General features: G+C 44.3%; 1 pseudogene; it reads left to right on the top strand.

Moving 5' to 3' along the window:
• The first annotated feature begins 643 nt into the window (after positions 1-643).
• Positions 644-4,798, top strand: LOC147445622 (phytosulfokine receptor 1 pseudogene; annotated as a pseudogene).
• The last annotated feature ends 2,919 nt before the right edge of the window (positions 4,799-7,717 follow it).

Raw genomic sequence — 7,717 nt, 5'->3', positions numbered from 1 at the left:
TCGGGATGAGCCCTTTGTCTTCATGAATCTCTCCAAGAAGAACATCCACCTGCTATGGACTACCCTAATGGGAGTCTTGAAATCTTGAAAAATTGATACTTTTTACCTCACTTAAGTGGCTCAAGATAAGTGTCTTGCGACATAACCAACATTAAGAATGTGTATGATGCATACAATTAGACTTACTTCTTAACCCTAACTTCTTGCTATTAAGGATTATGATGTATTTGTGAACCTAAGTGAGCCCTACCTCAGGTTATTTCCTGGAAACACATACTAGTTTGGCACATAGAGCTTTGTCACTTTTGAAGTCAAAGATGGGTCAAATATACCTTATATGCAAGTTTAGAAAATTTAGGTGCTTTTACACTTTAGACCATTCCGTCGTGTACATATTATAGCCACCACATGCCATTGGTTCCACCATAATCAAAATGAATTAATTCAACAATATGGATGTTGAAGCAATATGAAGACTTACTTAAGGTACTCACTTTGGCACTTTAGACTTTTTTTATACTATTATTGTATAGACCGTAGATGCGTGCAAGACCGCAGATGCATTGTAGAAAGGCTTGAGATGCGTTCTTTGGCACTTTAGATGGTCCCATAGCCATTATTGTAGACATTGGCATGCCATTTTTCAAAAGAAACTAGTAACATACACAACTTTGATGTGGAAGCTATGGACCTTCAAACTAAGAAGATAGGTTTACACCACAATGTTACAAGTGTGATATAATTGTTAGGGCATTCCATCAACCAATAGACTCATGCATTCAAACCCAATCACACATGGTATACGACCCGTATATGTGAATTAGACATGTAGCGAATGCTACGGCCGATGCGACATGTACGAGAATTTGTCAAGGGCCAGGATTCGGGCTGTTTTGTCAAGGGGGGTTGACTTACAAGACCTTTAAAGGCATTGCTATCAACTAGCATGATAATGTGCCTACCCATCCACAATGATGAATGTGGCAGTGAGTGAGTCACGCACGTTTGCGAGGGAGGGAGGGAGGGAGGGAGGGCGGGGAGTGGTGGAGCAGGGGATCCCACTAAAGAAAAGCAGGGGAAAGTGGCGTTTTCCTTTCTGGGAATTTTCACTCACTCATTCCTCTGCACATTGATTCCACTCAGGCCTTTTGTCTGCAAACCTAAATCACATTCACACGCCTGCCTCTCTCTCTCTCTCTCTCACAAACACACACACACACAAAATACAGGCCCCCTTGCGGCTTGCCCCTTGAGTGTGAGCGAGTATTTGATGACCAATTGGATCGACAGTAATTTAATCGAGCTCTCGCTCGCTCTCGCTCTCTCTCTCTCTCTCTCTCTCTCACACACACACACACGCGCGCGCGCGCGCGCTCACACATCGACAATCATCTCGCCCACATCAAGAGATGCGTTCAGTCTTGTTGCTGACAAGCTCACTAGCGACCTCTCTGCAAATCCTGCTGTATGTCCTCTACATTGTGGTACAAGGGGGCTCCCAGGAGATGGCGCCATCGCCAGGAGAAACAGAGTTACTCTGTTCGCAAAGCGAGCGAGAAGCCCTGTTACAATTCAAGAAAGAAGTGTCCGACTACAATAAGTCATGGCTGTGGGATACGAACACAAGCTGCTGCAATTGGCAGGGAGTAGGCTGCAGCTCCTCCGTCTCTTCCCCGCGGGTTACTAGCCTCTCTCTCCCTCACCTCAACATCACAGGCATCATCTCCCCATCCCTTGGCAACCTCATATTCCTCACCACTCTTAACCTCTCTTCCAATCACTTCTCAGGCACCATCCCCGCCCAGCTCACCTCTTTGTTGCACCTCCGCATCCTCGACCTCAGCTTTAATCACCTGGAAGGCTCTCTTTCGTACCTCTTCAGAATGCCTGCCTTGCAAGCTATCAACATCTCCAACAATGCCTTCGCTACAGAGCTGCCCACCTTCGACAACCTTACCCACCTTCAGGAGCTGAATGCGAGTAACAATCACATAAGGGGAGAGATCCATGCGAACCTTTGCTATTCCGCACCCATGCTTACCGTCCTCCATCTGTCTGCCAACAAGCTCAGTGGGTCTCTTGGCCATGGGCTGGGAATGTGTAGACAACTGAAACAGCTCCGCCTCGGGTTCAACAAGCTGAATGGATACATCCCACTTGACATATTCAGCATTTCGTCTTTGTTGAGCCTCGACCTTCAGAATAATAGCTTCAATGGAGGCCTAGATGCATCCATAGGAAACCTCACAAATCTTGCGCACCTGTCTCTTGCTGGTAACAACCTGTCTGGCCCTTTGCCAACAACCCTCTCCCAGAATTCCAAGCTTGTCACACTCTCTCTTGCCACTAATGCCTTTAAAGGCCCTGTAGAGGTGAACTTCTCCAATTTCACTCTTCTTCAAGAGCTCTATCTTGATACCAACTTTTTCAATGGGAGCATCCCGGAGTCACTCAGTCTATGCACATCGTTGCGCATACTTAACCTGGGATTGAACAACTTCATAGGGGCCATCCCTTTGCAATTCAACCAGTTGAATAAACTTCTCTCTGTTTCACTATCCACAAACAGATTAAACGGAAGCCTAGAAGCCTTTCGTCATTGCGACAGTTTGGGAAGTCTCATCTTGACAAAAAACTTCTTCACAGAGCCGCTTCCCACAACATTCAGCGGATTTCAAAATTTGCAGGTTTTAGCATTGGGCTTTCTTAACTTGAGAGGCTCTATTCCGGAATGGCTCCAAAACTGCAAGAAGCTACAGGTTTTGGATTTGTCATGGAACAATCTGGAAGGAGAGCTCCCTGTATGGCTGGGGAACTTCTCACATTTGTTTTACCTGGATTTGTCCAACAACACATTCAATGGGACGATCCCTCAACAACTCTTCAGCTTACCAGCTCTTGCAACAAGGGATATGAATACTACAGGCATGCAAACAATTTTTGGTCTTTTCTCTGTTCAGCGACAAACGGGCTTACCATACTTGACATACAAGAAACCTGTGGCTTTTCCACCATCTATTTTACTCTGCAACAACCGCTTTTCGGGCACAATACCCTCTGGCATTCATCATCTCAGCATACTGATGGCTTTGGACTTCAGTCACAATCTTCTAACGGGAAGCATTCCACCTTCCCTTGCAAATATCACAAGCTTGGAAACACTTGACCTGTCTTATAACAACCTCAGTGGCTCCATACCATCAGCCCTTGCAAATTTGACATTCCTCTCCAACTTCAATGTGGCCTATAACAATCTGTCAGGCCACATTCCACTTGGAACTCAATTCGAAACATTCTCCTCCTCAAGTTATCAAGGTAACCCAGGGCTCTGTGGGGCTCCCTCATTGAACAACTGTACTTCTAAGCTTCCTACTGCTCTCTATCAGCCTCATTCAAGAGGCACAAGACATGTTGCCATTCTTTTGCCTGTCTTCATCGTTGCGGGTATGTTTGTCATAGCACTTTTCATAACATGGTGGATGCTCTGCAGAAAAAATGCTGTTCATCATGGATATGGTAGTTCAAGAGAGTTTGATGATCCAGTGAGCCTCAATGAAACACAGCACGCCTCCATCCATTTTCTTTACAACCATCAGAAGTTAACTGTGGCAGACATTATCAAGGCAACAAATAACTTTGACTCAACACATATAGTTGGATGCGGAGGCTTCGGGCTTGTATATAGAGCAGATTTAGAAGATGGTACAAGGCTTGCAATCAAAAAGCTCACTGGAGACTGTGGACAAATGGAGAGGGAGTTTAGAGCTGAGGTTGAGGCTCTGTCCAAAGCCCAGCACAAGAATTTAGTTCCTTTACAAGGATTTTTGCAGATAGGAACTGCAAAACTTCTTATTTACTCATTCATGGAAAATGGGAGCTTGGATTATTGGCTGCACGAGAGAAGTGATGGGGGTGCTCTTCTAGGCTGGTCCACGAGGCTGAAAATAGCACAAGCAGCGGCAGCTGGGTTAGCTTACTTGCATCAAATTTGCAATCCACATATTGTACATAGAGATATAAAATCAAGCAATATCTTGCTTGATGAAAACTTTGAAGCTCACCTGGCGGACTTCGGCTTGGCCAGGTTGATGATGTCAACGCAAACACACGTCACCACAGAGCTGGTAGGCACCTTGGGATACATTCCTCCCGAATATGGTGAAAAATCAAACGCTACACCAAGGGGGGATGTTTACAGCTTCGGCGTAGTTTTGCTGGAGTTGCTGACAGGAAAGAGGCCAGTGGATGTCTGCCAATCAAAGGAGTCTTCTGACCTTGTAGCTTGGGTACAAAAATGCAAGAATGATAGCACTTTGTATGAGTTATTTGATTCTTTGCTGCGAGATACAGGTCACGAAGAGCAAATGCAGCGAGTTCTGAGCATTGCGTGCTTGTGTATCAACCGTGATCCGTCCAAGAGACCATCGATAAAAGAAGTGGCATCTCTACTGGATCAAGTTTGATAGCTGGGCTAACAAAAAAAATGACTTCCTTGTATATTACTACTTATAGTGGACTGCACTTTATGTGCTCAAATATTGTACAAAGCAGAGCTCCATCTAGAAGCTCAGACAGTTCAGGAGAAATACAGGGGTTCAAGAAAAAACCCCACAGGTCTGTGTGAAGACCCTGAGGTTTCCCAAAGATAAATTACATCTATTCCTTTTAAATGATGAGTAACAACACTACTACTCCCTTCTTTTCAATTTCGCATACGAAGGGATCTCCCATTGTCCCCTGTTTACCACAAGGTATCCAGGCATGATTATAATGCTGCTTTTTGGCAGACTTCATTCTTGATTGTGCAATTGTTATGAGTTTCAAGTGCTTTCTCATTGCGACAAACTATATGGACGTTGTAAACTGAAACCAGATTTTTCCTTTCTGCAGGTGTAGACGTAGGGTTTGATTGTTACATTGATGATTGTTAAGTACGTTATAACCTAACCTTCTAGATACAGCTAAGTAACACACTTCTAGCTCTGTTTGCATCAGAAGTGAGCAAAAAATAGCATGCTTTTGCTTAATAACATCAAGCCTCATCAGCAACACTTTCAGAAGTAGCTCAATGTCAATTGCTACCTTTTAAGGAATGTTCATCACTATAAGTGCGATTGGAAGAGTTTTATTGGCTTGTTAGGGCATGTCCTAGTGTTGAGCATACATCTCTTGAGTGGGGCTTAAAAAGTATTGAAGACTAAACGAGATCATTTCATTTTTCGAAGTTTGGTTGCGTTATAAAACTCCTACTGAACTCACTGATACGTACCCCCCAGCCCATAGCCTCATCATAGTTGTAGATCCCCTCACCCTAGCGTTTTCAGTTTTCAGTCCTTAGCCTTGCAGATCCAAGCTTCAATAGCAAAATCCCATCAACATCTCAGCATCTAGGACCATTGTATCAGCATTTATGCAATCTAAAGCAAATCTTCGTTTAAATAGCAGCAATATCTAACAGTTCAGCAATCCTTGCAGAAGTCGGCAAGGTATGTCATAATATTGATCTCTTTTGTAGAAACAGACCTAAGCAGCCGTAAGTAGGAGTGAAAGAATGGGGAAGGTCAACATAAAGCTCTAACGCCCCTCCTCAAGAACAGATGTTAGAGAAGCTCTTGAGGAAAATACCGAAGTCCTAAACTAATCTTGAGAATTAAAATGGCCCAAAAAACAAAACAAGTTGCGAAAAAAAAGGATGAAATGGAAGTGCCAAGGATGAGCGTCTCCTAGCTCATCGGAATTGACGGTGAAGCACGCCAAGTGACAGCCCCCTAAAGCAGAACCCTCTGACCCAAGGAGAAAGGATGCCCAGGTGGAGAAGAAACTAGTCCAAACGAACTGAAAGACTCTTGAGGTTGAGAAGAAACTGGAAACACTCGAAGTCCAAAGGAGCCGCCTTAGGAGTAGGGCGAAGGGGCAAAGAGACTAGAGGGCAATGACGGCAGCCGATATCTCAGCCAAGACATTGGGGAAGCAGCAAGGATAAAAGCTATCCCGGTCCCAAGTGAACCATCACCGTCTGCATCTCTACAATGATCACGCCATCTTCGATAATATCTAGCTACAATATGTCCATGTCTTCCACAATAGGCACAAGTAACATTAGGTTGATCTTGCTCGATAGCAATGTCGGGCTATCCTTGATGAGTAGTAGCTCCACCACCACGAGCTGCTAGAGAGGGGTCACCCACAACAATATCAGGGGAATCGTGATCCTGAAGATGCTAAGAAATATGTTGCAAAGTAGAAGATTCTCCTAAGTGGTAGCACGAGCAAAGGATTAAGGGACTGCTAAAGAGAGTCATACTACTAAAGAGAGTCGGGCTATTCTTAATGAGTAGTAGCTCCACCACCACGAGCTGCTAAAGAGGTGTCACCCACAACAGTATCAAGGGAATCTCGATCTTGAAGATGCTAAGAAGTCTGTTGCAAAGCAAGTAGAAGTTTCTCCTAGGTGGTAGCATGAGCAGAGGAAATACGAGATTGCTAAAGAGAGTCATACTCCAAGGGAATCTTGGCCAAAAGTGGAGTAGCCATATCCTCCTAAGTGATCACCTTGCCTCGCATGACAAACTCATCTCGAAGCTGCTGCATGCGAGAAAATAACAGCCCGAGGAAAAGACCAGTTACACAAGTCGTTCACCATAAGAAAAACCATGATTGTCATCTTCCAAACATAAAACTAAACTGTACAACTTCTCCGAGAAATGAAAGATCGACATCCAATTGCCGAAAGTCGACACATATGCAAGGAAAACACAAGTACACCAAAAAAATTCAAAGTCTTGCGAATTAGAAGCACGGGGTAGAAGGAGATCTAAAAGTTGTGCTCGATGAAGCACAAAAGCTAATGCAAGGATGGAGTAAGTGATCAGAGTCAATCAAGGAAATCCGGAGTTGCCGATAGAGCAAGAGGGGCTGATGGCACAAGGAGAACCCCATGGTAGTAGCAAACTAAACCAGAAGGTAATGGAGTAGAGGGAAGAGAGTTCCCAGCTGAAAACAGCAAACGTAGAGTGTCCGGATGACGGTGTCAAGGCTAGGACGGAGGAAGCAGCCGAAAAATGGGAACTCGCCAATGCGGAGGCCATAGTTGCCAGGAGTTTCGGAAACAAGAAAAGAAAACATTCGGGAAATGGGAGAAATGGAGTTTTGGTCCCGAGAAGAAAGACGAAACACGAAATGAAAATTTAAGGAATGTTAAAAAAATATGTAAAAACATTAACATTCATCCTTAACCCCTTTCATACAATTGACCATCCAAAATATCATTTAATTTGCCCCGCTTGGCTCTATCCACGACATTGAACTATCACAAGTCACATCAAAACTCAAAGCATATTACCCTTGCACCATCCATGTGTGTTTGGGTGATTTCAACAAAAAGGGTACAAGTAATATCCATGGGAAAGGGGGGGGGGAGTGAAACTGGCCCGTAGGGCGGTAGACTTTAGCTTTCACCCGATTCTTTACTTGATAAACTGCACGAATAAACGTGTGACTGGAATTAACACTTCAAACAAACCACGGCCTAGCAACTAGAGCGCTACCAAGCAGACAGCAACATCCTATAGGACCCAAGACTCGCGCCTCTTTCGGTATTTCTTTATTCTTATTGCAAATAGACAATCCAAACACTTTCACCTAACTCTCACCAAGCTGTCCAAACCTGTTCATGGCTGTATTTGTAGGTTTTGACCCAATCTCGCTAGCATAATGG

The sequence above is a fragment of the Adiantum capillus-veneris genome, chromosome 12, assembly GCF_014529385.1.
Source record: "Adiantum capillus-veneris isolate H3 chromosome 12, ASM1452938v2, whole genome shotgun sequence".
NCBI lineage: Eukaryota > Viridiplantae > Streptophyta > Polypodiopsida > Polypodiales > Pteridaceae > Adiantum > Adiantum capillus-veneris.
The sequence above is the reverse complement of the archived record's forward strand: the minus strand, read 5'-3'. Positions and strand labels throughout refer to the sequence as shown.